Below are 17,273 nucleotides of genomic sequence, written 5' to 3' on the forward strand. Positions count from 1 at the left end.
AAAGAATATGCAAATACATTGCCCTCACCGCAAATATTTTGCTGACTATTAAATTGCATACACACCAGGAAGACACTGCAATGAATGTAGATATAAGTAACAGCTGTAAGATTAAAGAGCTGAGAAGAGAATATATAAGCTACCCAGTTGTGAAAGTAAAAAGTAGAGTTCAAGTCCCCCTAAGTTAGACAGAATAATAAACACCTTGAGCGTCCACTAAAACTCCTGATGGGACAAATCTTAGGAATAAACCCCCTATAAGATGGTGTGGTATATTTTAAGGCTAAAGGCAAAAACAAACAAAAAGAAGAGACTCGACAAAACTTCTAAAACCAAGCCTCCACAAGATCAAGTTAATCTGACAGTAACTGCCTATCACTGCCTGCTAGAAAAAAGTCCAACATTTTTTAGAGGAAGATGACAAAATCCCATATTGCTGCAGCATTTTACCCACAATATCTACTATATAATACGAAAAGTAGTAGTCAAGGAAAGAAGAACAAGATAGGAACCATTATTTAAAGAAAATCATAGTCAATAGAAGCAGACCCTAAGATTACACAGATGTTAGAATTAAGCAAAGACTTTAAATAGCTATTCTAAACATTTTAGGAAGAAATATAGAAAGGTAAATAAGAGATAGAGATCAATTAGAAAATGTAGAATTGAGAAATACAATATTTAAATTGAAGAAATAATCAGATTTCTTCACCTAAAAGTAAGACTCTATAAAAGTATTTAAACTGAAGCACTGAGAAATGAAAGTTTGGAAAAAATTAACAGAGTATCAATGATATGTGGGATGATATCAACTGTAATGACAATCATAGATAAAAGAGAGGAGAGGCAAGACAAATTTTAAAAAATAAATCAGAAAATGTTCTAGATTTCATTAAAACATTAACCTGCAGTTCTTAGAAGATCAGCAGTAAGATAAATTTAGTGAGACAACCTAGATGGTTGGGATGCAGGGGGGTGGGAGGGAGGTCCAAGAGGAAGGGGATATATGCATACATATAACTGATTCACTCCGTTGTACAGCAGAAACTAACTCAACACTGTAAAGCAATTATACTCCAATAAAAAAATGGATTGTACCTTGTATAATATAAAAATTGAAAATAAAATTAAAAAACATTTACTGGGTTTTACTTCTGGTTAGGAAATAGAAAGTCATAAGAAGATGTTGTTCCTATTTTTAACAGGAAAAAAAAAAACTAATGTACTAAATCCTAACTTTTATTGAACAAATCAGAAAATTTAGGTCACAAGGCAATCAAATGAATGAAATTCCAAAGGATGGCAAGCCCCTTTGATGAAAAATGAGAATCGCATTTATTTTACCTATAGGAGAGTATGGGAAGAATAGGAGTCAACCATAACAAGGGATAACAGGAAAATATCTGAAGTTATAAAGAATGTTGAAAGTCTGAGTGTCAGCTAGCACGACAGATCGAACACAGCAGGAATCCATTCTGACTTGCTAGCTATTTTCCTTCAGCCTCCACTGGTTTCGCAAGTGAAAAATTGGAGGCCTGACAGGTGATGTGAAAGAGTGACTTCAATGGAATAACTGTGCAATTGATGATTACCTGTGAGTAGATGAAAATGACTTGCTTCTCCACCTTTCTTTCATATGAAGTAGAAGCTAATTCCCACTTAGGGAGGAGCAAAACACAAAAAATGAAAAACAAATCACTTGCTGCTCTCCATCCCAGGAAAAGATCAGGTCAGCTGCCACTGAAGGATGAGTTGAAGGAAAAGTTTTCTGCTTTTGGGAGAGCTAGGCTCCTCCTGCTCTCCCTTCCGGTTACCTAAACCTCCATGGCTGCTGGAGGAGCCTAAATAATCTGTCTCATCCCCAGCACTGAAATTAGGAAAACATATCTGCTGCTGGTGGAGGGACAGGAAACCATTTCATGCCCAGATCCTCATCTAAACAAAGCTGTTATCCGCTGCCGCTGACAGTAGGGTGGGGGAAGAAAATTTGCTCCCATTCAAAATCCCTAGTAGAAAGCAAGACAGGAAGATGTGTTTTGCCTTCTCCTGTGATACAGGAGAAAAAGGGCTTGCAGAAAGCTGAGGATGGTAAAGGAACACTAAGAAGGAGAAGAAAAAAAAATGCTCGAGACCTCACATTAAGTAAAATGGATGAGTCAGAGGCATATTGACTTTAACTAGAGCAACAACCGAAACCAAATTCAGTCTAATTACTGACTAAGCTGATGTATCCATTCATACTAAAGGAATAGCAACAGAAGAAGAATACCCATTTGGGGGAATAGATAATATTTATCTCAGTCTCTACTGTTCTTTTAAATACAAGGTATGATGATTAAGTCATAAAGAGAAAAAGGAAAAAAAAAATTTTAAAGCTCCAAAAACAGATGAGTCAAATATAAAACAAATTACAAGATGTAGTCTTAAACTTCACCATGTAAATTACTACAAAAATAAATAGTCTAAACAGTTTTCTTTTTTTTTTTTGGCCACGCCACATGGCTTGCGGGATCTTAGTTCCCTGACCAGGGATTGAACCCAGGCCCATGGCAGTGAAAGGGCCGAGTCCTAGCCACTGGACTGCCAGGGAGTTCCTAAACACTTTTCTTACTAGGCAGTCTGTCTGATTAGATATAAAGATGAGACCCTAAAATCTTCTGTCTATGGGAAATTTACAAAAAACATCAATAAATTAAAATTTTAAAATGGGAAAATAATTCATACAAAAAGTAATAAAAGGAAAGACTTACTGGCTCTTTATATATTGACAAAGTAGACTTCAGAACAAGGAAAATTAGCAGGGACAAAAAGGGATATTACATAATGATTAAGGATAAATTCATCAAGAATCCATTACAGTCTGAAATGTGTATGTACCTAATAATAAGTCATCAAAATACATAATACAAATGCATAAAATTAAAAGGAGAAATAAATTGGGAGACTGGGATAGACATATATACATTATTGATACTATGTATAAAATAGACAACTGATGAGAACATACTGTATAGCACAGGGAGCTCAACATAATGCACTGTGGTAACCTAAATGGGAGGGAAGTCCAAAAGGGAGGGGATGTCAGTATGTGTATGGCTGATTCATTTTGTTGTGCAGTAGAGGCTAATCATACTCCAATAAAAAAAAAAAAAGAGGAGAAATATACATATCCATAGTTACATTTGCAGATATCAACATTTCTCCCTCCATAATTGATAGAAGACATAGATAAAAAAAATCAATAAGAATATTGAAGGCTTATACAATAGTGAGATTGCATCAAATTAAAACACTTCTGTATATCAAAGGAAATAGAAAAGTGAAAGCAACCTATGAACAGGGGAAAAGATTTGCCAACCATATATCTGATAATGGATTAATCTTCAAAATACCTAAGGAATTCTTACAACTCTTTTTCATATCAAGTTGTAAAACTTCTATATTTAATCTGAGATTATGTTTATGTTTTTATTATATGTTTTATTATATGTTTTCCAAATTTTTTCCAAGTCTGCTTTAATATTCTTAACACTATTTTTCAAAGATCAGAAATTTTTAATATTAACAAATCTGATTTTTTTCTTATAGATCTCATGTTTTTGTGTTCTATTTAAGAAATCTTTGTCTAACATAATGTCAGAAAGATTTTCTCTGATGTTTTCTTCTAGAAATGTTATAGGTTAATAGTTATATTTAGGTCTGTGATTCATTTTTAGTGAACTTTTGTATATTATTTGGATTAAAATTTAGCATTTTTTTTGTTTTTCCTGGACTGTATAGCTCAGTGTTGAAAATAATATTTTTTTCTTAACTGAATTTGCTTAGAAACTTTGTTGAATGTTACCTGACCATGTATGTGTGGGTCTATTACTGACATAGTAATATATTGAATGGAAGTGTCAAAAGTGGGCATTCTTGTCTTGTTCTAGATCATAAAAGAAAAGCTTTAAGTTTTTCATTATTAAGTATGATATTAGCTGTGGGCATTTCACATACAGCCTTATTATGTTAAGGTACTTTCCCATTCTAAAACAATGGGATAACTACTTGAGTAGGCATTTCTCCAAAAATGCCATGCAAGTGGCCAACAAGTATATGAAAAATGTCATTTGTCACTAATCATCAGGGGACTGCAAATCAAAACCACAATGAGATATCACTTCACAACTGTCAGGATGGCTATTATTAAAACATCAACAACAACAACAACAACAACAAGTATTTGTGAGGATGCGGAGAAATTGGAACTCTTGCACACGCTAGGTGGAAATGTAAAGTGGTGCAGTTGCTATGAAAAACAATATGGAGATTTCTCAAAAAATTGAAAATAAAGCTACCATATGATCTAGCAGTCCCACTTCTATATACTTATCCAAGAGAATTGAAATCAGGAACTTAAAGATATTACCATTCCTATGCTCACTACAGTACTATTCACAATAATTAAGAACTATAAACAACCTAAATGTCCATCGACAGATGAGTGGGTAAAGAAAATGTGGTATATACATACAATGAAACATTACTGAGCTTTCAAAAGGAAGAAAATTCTACAATATGCAACAACTTGGATGAACCTTGGAGACATTACGCTAAGTGAAGTGAACCAGTCACAGAAAAACAAATACTGCATGATTCCATTCCTATGAGATATCTAAAATAGTCAAATCATAGAATCAAAGAGTAGAATGGTGGTTTCCAGGGGCTGTGAGGTTTCCAGGGAAATGAGGAATTACTTATTAAAGCTTTAGTTAAGCAAGAGTAATAATCTTTAAAGGTCTATTGTACAACATTGTATCTATGGTCAACAATAATGTATTGTACATAAAATTTATTAAGAGGTTAGATCTCATGTTAAGTATTCTTACCACAATAAAATAAAATGTTAAAACATGATGTAGAGAAGTAACACTATAGAAAATTGGCAAAAAATTATAGATGAATTGCTGATACATTTAAATATACTCAACTACACTATAAGTAAAATCACAGCATGATACCTCAAATAAAGTTAAGCATACACTTGCCATAAAACCCAACGATACTGTTCCTATATCTTTCCCTCAGAATAATGAGAGCATATGTTCTCACAAAAACATAAATGTTCAAATCTACTTTATTCATAATAGTTAAAAACTAGTGTGCATCAGCTAGCTAATGAACAGACACTTTGTGGTATATTCACACAATGGAATACTGCTCAGTAATAAAAATAATAAACTACAGATACATACAACATGGATAATTCTCAAAAGATTCTCGATAGGCTATGTAATTCACTGTTCCATTTACTCTCTAGAAGATACAAAACTATAGTGACAGTAAACAGTGTGGTTTTCATGTGCTAAAAGTTGGGGAAGAAGATTGACTTCAAAGAGGCTCAGGAAACATTTTAAGGTGATCAAAATGAACTTTACCATGACTTTGCTGATGACGATATAAATTTACATGTGTATAGACTGAATTTTGTGCCTCCCCAATTCATATGTTAAAACCTAATCCAGAATGTAATAGTATTTGGAGGTGGGGGCTTAGGGAGGTGATTAAGTCACGAGTATGGAGCTCTCATGAATAGAAAGGTAAAAGCGTAAATAAATAAATAAAAATAACCTGACAGTGATACTAAGTTTTAGTAAGGCTGTATAGTAACTGGACACCTCATACACTGCAAACATTTTACAAAAAATTTGGAAAAATGTTGATACTTTCTTATGTAAACATACATCTACTCTCTGACCCAGCAATCACACTCCAAGAGAAATAAAAACGTATGTCCATAAAGACTTGTACACCAAAATTCCTAGACGTCTTATTCATAATAGCTCCAAGCTGTAAAAATCCAGGTGTTCATCGCAAGGAGAATGGATAAACAAATTAGGCTACATTCATACAATGAAATACCATTCTGAATCTAAAGGGGCAATCTGCTATTACACATAGTGATGTGGATGAATGTCAAAAATATTGTAGCATTATTGAGATCAGTAACAAAGGAGTGCCTGCTATATGATTTTATTTATATGACCTATAGGTATAGAATATATTAATTAACAGTAATGATAGAAATTACAACAGCAGTTTTCTTTGTTATTGGAATATGAGTAGTGGTGATCATGGTGAATGACTTTCTGGTTGATGGAAATTTTATGTGTCTGAAAGGGGTGATGTTTACATGACTGCATACTTCTAAAAAATTCATTGAACTATGAACTAAATATATGTGTATTTTTTGTAGATACATTGTACTTCAGTATGTGTTTTAGAAAAAATATATGCCCATACCCCAACCACTAGTCAACACCTCTGCTTCTATCATTCTCTCTCTCCTAAAAATTGCAGTAGTTTCTTAACTGATCTCCCTTTTTGTGTCCTTGCAAACCTTGTGCTCAGAACAGTGCCTGATAGAAAGCAGGTGCTCAGTTAATATCTTGACAATATTGAGTCTTTCTATCCATGAGCATGAATTTCCCTCCATTTATTTAGTTCTTTAATTTGGTTTAGGTTAATGCTGCCCTCATTGCATGAGTTAGGAAGTATTCCTTCTGCTTCTATCCTCTGAAAGAGATTGTAGAAAATCGGTATAATTTCTTCCGTAAATGTTTGGTGGAATTCACCAGTGAATCTGGTCTTGGTGCTTTCTGTTTGAAGGTTATTATTTGTTGATTCAATTTCTTTAATAGATATAGGCCTATTCAAATTGTCTACTGCTTGAGTGAGTTTTGATAAATTTATGTTTCAAGGAATTGGTCTATTTTATCTAGGTTTTCAAATTGTGGGCATACATTTCTTCATATACAGTTGACTCTTGAACAACATGGGTTTAAACTGTGCAGGTCCACTTATACATGTATTTTTCTTTTTTGATAAATAAATATGTACTGCGGTACTATACAATCCACACATGTAGAGCTGCAGATATGGAAGGCCAACTGTAACATTCTCGGGTTTTTGACTGCTTGGGGGTTAGTGCCCCTAACCCCCACATTGTTCAAGGGTCAACTGTATACATTAATTATCCTTGTAATTTCCATGGGATCTGAAGTGATGTCCCATCTTCCATTTCTAATATTAGTAATTTGTTTTTTCTTTCTTTTATTCTTAGTTAGTTTGGCTAGACACATTGATTTTATTGATTTTTTTTTTTTAAAGAACCAGCGCTAAGTTTCATTGTTTTTCTTACAGATTCCTTGTTTTCAATTTCATTGATTTCTGTTCTAAATCTTATAATTTCTTTTCTTCTGCTTACTTGATTTAATTTTCTTTCCTTTTACTAGTTTTTCTATGGTGAAAAGTTAGATTACTGATTTTACATCTTTTTAATTTTCTAATAGATGCACTCAATGGTATAAAATTCTCTCTAAACACTGTTTTAACTGTATCTCACAAATTTTTATGTTAATTTAATTTTTTAACTTTTATTTTCATATCCATTTAGAAATATGTTCTTGATTCTCAAGATTTTATTGCTTGATCATTCAGGCAAAAGTATAATGGTGCTAGGTTTAGCTTTAAGAACTGATGAAAATGAAACCAATGATGGGCTGATGAACTGTGAATAAAATTCAGCTATACAAACTGTTTTGTACCATCATTATGTTATAGCCATGCTGAGAAGGCTATGAGAGTGAGTGGAAGAAAATAAGATAATTAGGATAAACCCAACTCAGGTAATGCTAGCCATGATGGCAGAACTCTGAACAATGAGTACAAATTTTTTAAGGATATAATGATTTAAAAAAATAGCTATTTAAAATTCCTAATAACTATGATTCATCAGTTTAATATATTAAAATTCCACAAGTTAGCTTTCTTGAGCATCTTGAGGAAAAAAAACTTGCCAATAGACAAATTGAATCAATTTTCATTAAATAAACACTAGCAAATGCTATTTTGAACCTCTCAACTGACTGAGCATGCCAATCTACTGCCAAAGTCCTAATAATGAAATTAAGTTTAAAATGAAATCTTTTGTAAAAGTCCTTGTTAAAAATTTTCATTCAAATCCTCACCCAGTTTTAGGTGATTAAGCACTGACATTTAAGTTTATTAGGGAAATTTTTTAACTTTTTGGAGAAGTATGTGGTTTCTCCATTTCTGAGTTCCCTGGAGAATATGAATTATCTCCCTATGTGGTTATAAAAGCCAGGTCCTTCAAATACTTGGTAAAAATAAAGGAAATGAAGACATTCATTATATATTTTTGCTCAGATTTCAAGAGAAAACATTTTATTTTGAGATCAAAGTAAAACTCATCTATAATATAGACCCTAATGACCTTTTTCAAGTTATTCACAAGCTATATAAAATATATGGATAACATAGTAGACAATTCGAGCAATTTTTGTCATTTGATTAATTATAGAATATTATTCACATGGCATAGAAAGATTATTTTGCTGTTTTCATATGCCAGTGAAGAACTTGGAGGATTACAATTAAAAGGTGGAGTTAAAATCTGATTTTGACATAGCACATATGTCGTTAAAGAGACTAGAATTTGTAACGGTTTACATCAAAATGTTAGTATATATCAACAAATTTAGAGTTGTTTATTTAATATTTATAGAAAGTAAACACTGAAAATTTTATTTTCTAAATTTGTATGCCAGAGTTCTTTTGACAATTATATCAAGAAAAAGTTCCAACTTTTCATTTTTGAATACTGATTTTCAATTGTACTTTGTAGGCATTACTTTACAGACAACCATCTGTTTCATTCTAAGTTTCTTCATATCCAGTCTGAAGGCAATTATGCTATCAATAGACAATTCTTTCCATGGGAAAAGATTTTTAAAAAGCTATAAAAGTTGAAGTTGCAAGCAGTTGTTGAAATATAATTTATATATAGTTCTCCATATTGCAAACTGTGAATTATTATTTTAAAATCTCAAAATATAGATGTTTTTAATAACCTTTCTGATGTGATGTAGCTGTAATTTTAAAATGTATTTAGCCCCGAACACTTAGTGCTTTTTTAGCCCATGTAAATAGTGATGTTTTCAGAAAGTTAAAATGAGTACATTAAGATTATACATATACAAACATATATGTACCCATACTTACAAATGCAAAAGGAAAATAGCATTTGTTTAAAGTTTTGGCCATTTTAATAAATTATATGTGCAATAGTTTAGTCTTTTTTTCTCTTGGTTTTATAGGCAAGATGCTACCATTTTTTTAAAAAGTGTTTAAATATTAGACCTCGTTAATCCCTTTGAAATTTTTTATCTTTATCTGGAAACTCTGTAGGGCTTCTTTAAAAAGGGGGGGGGGTTCTATTTAGGGTTGTCAGATTTAACAAAGGAAAATACAAGTCAGCCACTTAAATTTGAATTTTCAACAATTGATAATTTTTTAGTTTAAGTATGTCTCCAATATTGCATGGGCTACCCAGATAAATGCAGTTTTGTGACATACTTAGGATAAAAACTATCATTTGTTGATCTGAAATTCAAATTTAACTGGATTTGACTTGGCATCCTGATAACATTACAACATGTATGTTGAGACCCTCAGGGTCATCTTGTGTGCCTTATGATCAGTATGTAATTGTGCTTGAGGAAGAATCAGACACTGGATTCAGAGGGCTAGATCCTACCTGAGGACCACTCAAGAGAAGAGGATTATTGTTATCTGATCTCCTTTCCCAATATATCCTCAAAACTGGAATTCAAATTCATTACTGGTCCAAAAGTTTATGCTCATTTTATCACTCTATATATTATTTATCTGGAATGGAAGTAGTCCCTGGAACACAGATTTCTTGAGTGCAGAGCCCATTCTACCCACAGGGTGGTGTATGTGATATCTATGTGGTAGGATGTAGGGACTCCAAATTGCTAACCTGCCCCAAGGTATTATCTTAATCCACCTATCCAATGTTTAAAATTATAGCATTAGAGTAGGATCTCTAAATTACAAATGTGAAAAGGAAATAGGAACTTATTAGATAGTGTTTCCCAAATCTGGCTGCTCATTAGAATTTGGAGAGTTTATTTTTATAATAGGCATTCTTGGACTTTACTTCTAGGCGTGCAACTCAGTAGGCTTGGGGTAATAATCTTTAGTGTTGTTTTGCTTCTCTTTATTATTCTTTTTTTAAATAAATTTATTTATTTTATTTATTTTTGGCTGCATTGGGTCTTCACTGCTGTGTGCGGGCTTTCTCTAGTTGTAGCGAGCGGGGGCTACTCTTTGTTGTGGTGCATGGGCTTCTCATTGTGGTGGCTTCTCTTGTTGCGGAGCACGGGCTCTAGGTGGGCGGGCTTCAGTAGTTGTGGCTCGCGGGCTCTAGAGCACAGGCTCAGTAGTTGTGGCGCACGGGCTTAGTTACTCTGCGGCATGTGGGATCTTCCTAGACCACGGCTCGAACCCGTGTCCTCTGCATCAGCAGGCTGATTCTTAACCACTATGCCACCAGAGAAGTCCTTGCTTTTTTTTAATAAGCTCTCCTATGAATTGCATTTGGGAATCATGTATAGCTCAACTCCTTAATGTTAGAAAGAAATTGAGTATAAGAGAGGTTAACTTGCTCTCCTAAAGTCTTAGAGCCTGTAGAAGATTGGAAATAAAATCTGGGCACTAATATTTCTTGAGTTTCCAGGATAGCCAAGTTCTGTTCCATGTTAGAGGAGAACAATGTGAAGCTAACAGTTTGGTAGGCACTCTTAAATGCAGTATTACACTGTCACCACAGGTTATCACATTATTTCTATACCAAACTTTAATTAAAATTTTAACTATCTGCTTTGTTATATATTAACCTGGAAGGAGCAATCTTTTTGAGTCCCAGAGAATCACAAATATACAGGAAAATGACAACTGTTACAAGGAAATTCAGCGGGAAGGAATTGGTTATGCAGGGTAGCTGGAACAGACAGTATTACCTATTATCTGCAAAATTGCCCACAGTAGAGATTCTTATACAATCACTGCATCCCATTATAGGTGAAGGCACAAGATATTCAGAGTGGGAGCCAACAAAATAAAATATTGGATGGTAGGACTCGGGGTGAAAAGACTAATTTTAGACTGATTTAACCTAGTTCATCCTTTTCTGAACCTAGCAATGCTAACTTTTTGACATAATGGATTATTACCATCATCTAAAAAATCTTATAACTTTTGGCTTATTCTGATAAAGATGATTGAACCTTAGGAATGATAACCACCAATACAAAAATTTAGGTGATAAGATAAGCTTTTTTTAAAATTTCCCTGTTTGAGGTTGAGAGACACTAACACGAAATCAGAATATTTGTGAGAGAAAGTTGGGAAAAAATGGGAGAAAAAAGTAGCATTATCTATCCAAATCACGAGGCTCCACTCTTTTAGGATAAATGATCAGTAGGAATATTTTCTAAGTCATGTCAGATCAGAAGAGAATACGTATGTAATTGTTTCATTATTAACATGGTATAAAGATGTATTTAATAACATTTGAATGCTTAAGAAGTGTAGTATACAAAAAAAATTTACTCAAATTTAAAAACAGTTGAATAAAAGGAATGAAATGCATATCCAATTGTGTTTTTGCAGATAAAATAACAATATGGGTGTTGCAATTGGTGGGGTTTTTTTTAGCACAATTACCTCCTGATCCTTTAAAACAAACAAACAAAAAAACATTTTGTGGGAGTGAAAATCAGTGTCATTTTTGTCAGGTAACTATCCAACTTCTGATAAAATGGATATTATCCCTTCTCCTTTTAGAAATAAAATTAAAATATTCATGCTTTTGAAAGAAGTGTTTTGCTGCATCACAACATATAAATTATCTCAATGTACTTTCTGCAGAATATTTAAGAACAGAGATCTTAGAATGAGCAGGCGTTCAACTCAAGCTACTTTGAGGGCCCATGTTATATGTTAGGCAACTTATTTGACTCTATGAGGAATAATGGGTCTAATTTGAGTACCTGCCATATGCCAAGCACTAAACAAGGTGACTGGAAATGAGTAAAACTGAAATGAATCAATGTTAGATATGTACCAGCTTAATATAGTCCTGAGTTCCTTTCTGCCTCTTAGGAATTTAACAAATAATTTATCCCCTTTATGCCTGAGGCTGCTAACTTTTAAAGAGATGTTAATAACTGGCACCTCACAGCAGTGTTATAAGGATTTTATAAGTGTATATAAATATATGTTTATATATAAATGTATAATAATTATATGTTATTATGATATATAGGTATATAAGTATATAAGAAGTATATAAGAATGTATATAGTATAAGAATAGAAGACTAGTCTATGTAGACTATTCTCTAAGTATATAGAAATATTTAGTAGACCATACATCACTTAACAAGCACTCAATGCTTGTAGCTATTATAAGATAGATAGAGGATGTTTATTTTTAAAATATTTGTGCTATAGTAATTATAGTGAAAGCTATAAGGTTTGCCAAAGCAAAGAACCTGGAGTTGGTTGAAATTATCTCCTTAAATCTAAACTTTTGGCAAGATATTAAAAATCTCTAAGCCCTACTTTCCTTATGGGAATCAAGGTGGATATAAATTACATAAGAGAATTTTTGTGAAGATTTGAAAACATAGATAAAATGAAGTTTCCTAACACACATTAGGGTACACATATTTTTTTGAAACAAAAAAAATATTAAATATAAGAAAGATCAGAAACAACTTAAAGAGAAAAAAAGTTTAGGTCTATCTTGATCATCACAGGATTTAGATCTAGACCAATATGGATCCTCCTGAAAAATGTCATTCATTCACCTTAATAATAATAGTCAAAATATAAATGTAAGAATAAATAATTAAAAGACAAAGAGAGAGAGAGAACCACAGATGGAGGAAAAGAAGGAGGGAGGAAAAAAGGAAAGGAAAGGAAAAAGGAAAGAAGGAAATCACGTTGTTATTACTAAGACAGATATCTTGAAAGTGAATTATTTCCACTGATTAACTGGCATTTTTAGGGACTCTTCTTTCCCTAATATGAAATCTCATTTGAGGAGATAATTAAATGAAGAAAATCTAGAAATATTTTTTTGTTACTCTTAGGCTAGGGTAGTGAATCAGTGACTAAAGAACCATAATCTGCAATACTCCAAAGAACCAGTGTTAGCTTCATAAATTTTTACAAGAGCTCTTGCAGACTATGAACCACTTAAGCAGGCTGATGCATGACAAGTGCATGAATTTTGGTTGAATGAAGAAAATTTTTATCTAACACCAGACCAGGTTTTGGCTTTCAGAGAGACTTTAGATTTTGTCTTAAAAATTTGTGATTAATACTTAAGATTACAATTGCACAATGAACCTCCATTCTGTCCTAAGAAGATTAGGAGGTCGTAGGTTTAACATTTTCCCTGTTTTTTGGAATTAACCTTCTTAGTTCATTCTTCTTCAATTTATGAGGATGTTTATGGAAAGAATTTGCTTTATTACATATCAAGAGCAATATCCTATGTAATACATTTAGTTTTGTGGACCAATAAAATCAGTAGTAAATTGTTTCAATGTCAGTACCATATGAATTACAACATTTGGTAATTTATGTTTTGACAAGAGAAACCTTTTGGAAAAAAATTCATACACTATTAACACAATAAGAAAGAAACTTAAATTTAGCAAAAATTTGTTGGCAGAATTTGTTAGTTTCTTTTAAAAGATCTGAAATTGGCTTGATTTGTTCCTTTTACCTAAGTATCATTAAATTCTAATGACAAAATGAATTTGCTGAATGAGCATTATCAAGCAGGATACATGACTTGTAGGAAATAGGTGATTCATATTTGTTGAAATAAAAGGATGACTATTTATCTTCAAATACTTGAGATTAATCTTCGTAGTGGGTTTACATGTACCGTAGACTAGTGTCAATAATGGTATCTCAGGGCTTCTCTGGTGGCGCAGTGGTTGAGAATCCGCCTGCCAATGCAGGGGACACGGGTTCGAGCCCTGGTCTGGGAAGATCCCACATGCCGCGGAGCGACTAGGCCCGTGAGCCACAATTACTGAGCCTGCGCATCTGGAGCCTGTGCTCCGCAACAAGAGAGGCCGCGATATTGAGAGGCCCGCGCACCGCGATGAAGAGTGGCCCCCGCTCGCCGCAACTGGAGAAAGCCCTCGCACAGAAACGAAGACCCAACACAGCCATAAATAAATAAATAAATAAATAAATAAATAAATAAATAAATAAAATAATGGTATCTCAAATTCAGACACTGTTGTTAGTAAACCAAAACTTACTTTTAGGAATTTATTTCTGTGGAAGCAGCATAAATTCATAGGCAGAAAAACAAATTATACACATTTAAAAGCACATTTAAAATGAAAATACAAAGGCAACACCCCAATTTTGGAAATTCTTGGTGAGTGACCAAAAGAATGCTACAAAATGGTCTCAAAAAACCCACATATTGTACAATATAGATTTCTGCATATGTTTCATTAAACTCACATTTTCTTAGCTGTAATTACATTAGCTGTGTATATATACTACTTAGGTTGCAATAAGAAAACACCTGCTTAGTTTCTTCTGTGTTTTCTAGCATTAAATACAGTCAGTGTTTGCTGTCCTTTTTAATTTCTGACTGTATTTTAAAATGCTAGAGACTGTCATACAGAGTGAAGTAAGTCAGAAAGGGAAAAACAAACATCATATATTAATGCATATATGTGGAATCTAGAAAAATGGTACAGGTGAACCGGCTTGCAAGGCAGAAATAGAGACACAGACGTAGAGAACAAGCGTACAGACACTAAGTGGGGCAAGTGGGGGGGTGGGATGAACTGGGAGATTGGTATTGACATATATACACTAATATGTATAAAATAGATAACCAATGAGAACCAGCTGTATAGCACAGCGAACTCTACTTCACCTTGCTGTACAGTAGAAACTAACACAACATTGTAAAACAACTATACCCCAATAAAAAATAAATAAATAAATAAAATGCTGGTCATCTGAAGTTGTAAAGACATCTTGAAATGAATTGTTTCAATTTCATTCTCCTATTTTCACACAGATCCTTTCTGGAAAATGGCATCTCTTTTTATTGGTGTTGTCCCAAAACAAAAAGGTATGTCTTACTGCTTTCTTACTTACAGAAAAATTTCTTGATATTTTATGGCATTTTAAAGATGCAAATTGTGATTAATCTGTCATTTACTGAGCTTGACATCATAACAAAAGAACATCTTTCTCTCTCTTTCTCTCCCATTCAACAACTTTAGCCACTATGATAATCATGAAAGTTGTTTTAATAAATTTTCTGACCTGCCAGGATTTTACTTGGAATTCTAGATTTGTATTTAACCAATTTTCTTTTTCTCATACACCTTCCTAATCAGCTCTTCTTGCTTCATTCTAGAAATATGTGGTTAAAATATGTCCTGAAATGTTATGTTACAGTGTATAAAAATATTTAGTTAAATACAGCTAATTGTATTCATACAGTTACATAAAGTTTATATATAGTTTGGAAATGAATCTATGTGTCACATAAATATGCAAATAAAATATAATAAATATTTTCCCAAGTTTCTAACATATTCTTAGAGAAAAAACACACAATTTCAGTAAACACAATGCATATAAACTAGAATTGACAGGGTTCAAGAAAAGATTTATGGGGAATTACATGGTATTTACATGGGAAATTACATCAGTGTCTTTATGAATATGAGATATATAACCAAAATATGTTGGACAGGATTTCCCTGAAGAAGGATGAGCTTCAAAAAAGACAAAGAATGGCAACAACTCAAATGTCCATCAACTATTGTATGGATAAATAAAATGTGGTATATACTTACAACGAAATATTACACCACCATAGAAGGAGTAAGGTGCTGATATATGCTACAATATAGATGAACCTTGAAAACATTATGCTAAGTGAAAGAAGTCAGCCTCAGAAAGTCACATATTATATGATACCATTCATATATAATGTCTAGAATAGACAAATCTATAGAGATAGAGAGCATATTAGTGATTGCCAGGGGCTTGGGGATGTATGAATGGAGAGTGACCTCTTAGGGGGTACGGGGCTTCATTTTGGAGTAATTAAAAGGTTTTGATATTAGATAATGTAAATGTATTTAAAGCCATTGAATTATATTCTTTAAAATGGTTAGAATGGTGACATATATTATGTGAATTTTATATCAATAAAAAGGCAAAGAATTGTGAAATAGTATAATATATTTTTGTTACTATACTGTAGTAAATAGCATAAAATAATTATATTGCCTGGTATTTAAGATATTAAACCCATTTATTGAAAAATTAATAACTAAGGAGAAGGAAAAGTTTGGAGGACCTTGTTAACTTTGTTAAGGAGTTTGATCTAAATCTTAAAAATGATCTTGTGCCAATAAAGGTCTGTAATCAAGAAAGTGGTATTTTCAAATTTAATATTTTGCTACATTCAATGTCATTAGAAAATTCAGTGGAAAAGTCTTTGGAAAAGTGTAAGTGTGGAGCATTATTCTAGTTGAGAGATAATGAGGCCTTGAACTAGAACAGAGGCTACCAGGTTGTAGACAAGAGAAAATTTACCTTTAGAGAAAGCGTCTCTGAGAATCAGTTGTTTACAAAGTATGTTTACTGAGTCACGATGCAGTTGCTGTCCTCAAGGAGATTACTTCTAATGAAGGAATGCTGATTTTGATATTACAAAGTATATTAATGAGTAACAAAAAAATGACTACTTATTTTTTGTTTAATATTTATGTATCATAGATACTAGATTATATTACATATTATCTTTACATACATAAATTTGTCTACATATGCATATAGATCTATGAATATATAGATTAGGATGCATCTAAAAGAAATGATCAAGTTTCATTTGCTGAGATGACAGTTCAGTGTGGTCAATTAACATTTACAAGGTCACTCAAACAAGAAGATAATTAATAACACTATTTCCATTCTTATTTGTTATTTTATGTTTTCCCAATGCATTTTCATTTAATTTTTCAGGCAAACATGAATAGAATAAGTAAATTTACCTCCCTAAGGAAACAGAAGGGAAAAGAGAGAGAGAAAGTGAGAGAAAAATCATACTAAATCAACTTCAATATTCTGAAAGAATTGATGTGCCTCCCAAGGTAAGCAATACACACCTTTGCACTGTTAGAATCAGAGTTACCGTCTGAAAAAAATATTGAATAACCATCCAGAATTATAAATATGGTATCTGCCTGGGCATCAGTACACAAATGGAAAGCTAAACAAATCTTCTTCAATTTTATTAAATGCATTTTTTACCGAAGATGAAGTCTCTATGAC

Source organism: Balaenoptera borealis, assembly GCF_965194805.1.
Source record: "Balaenoptera borealis genome assembly, chromosome: 1".
In the NCBI taxonomy this organism is placed as follows: domain Eukaryota; kingdom Metazoa; phylum Chordata; class Mammalia; order Artiodactyla; family Balaenopteridae; genus Balaenoptera; species Balaenoptera borealis.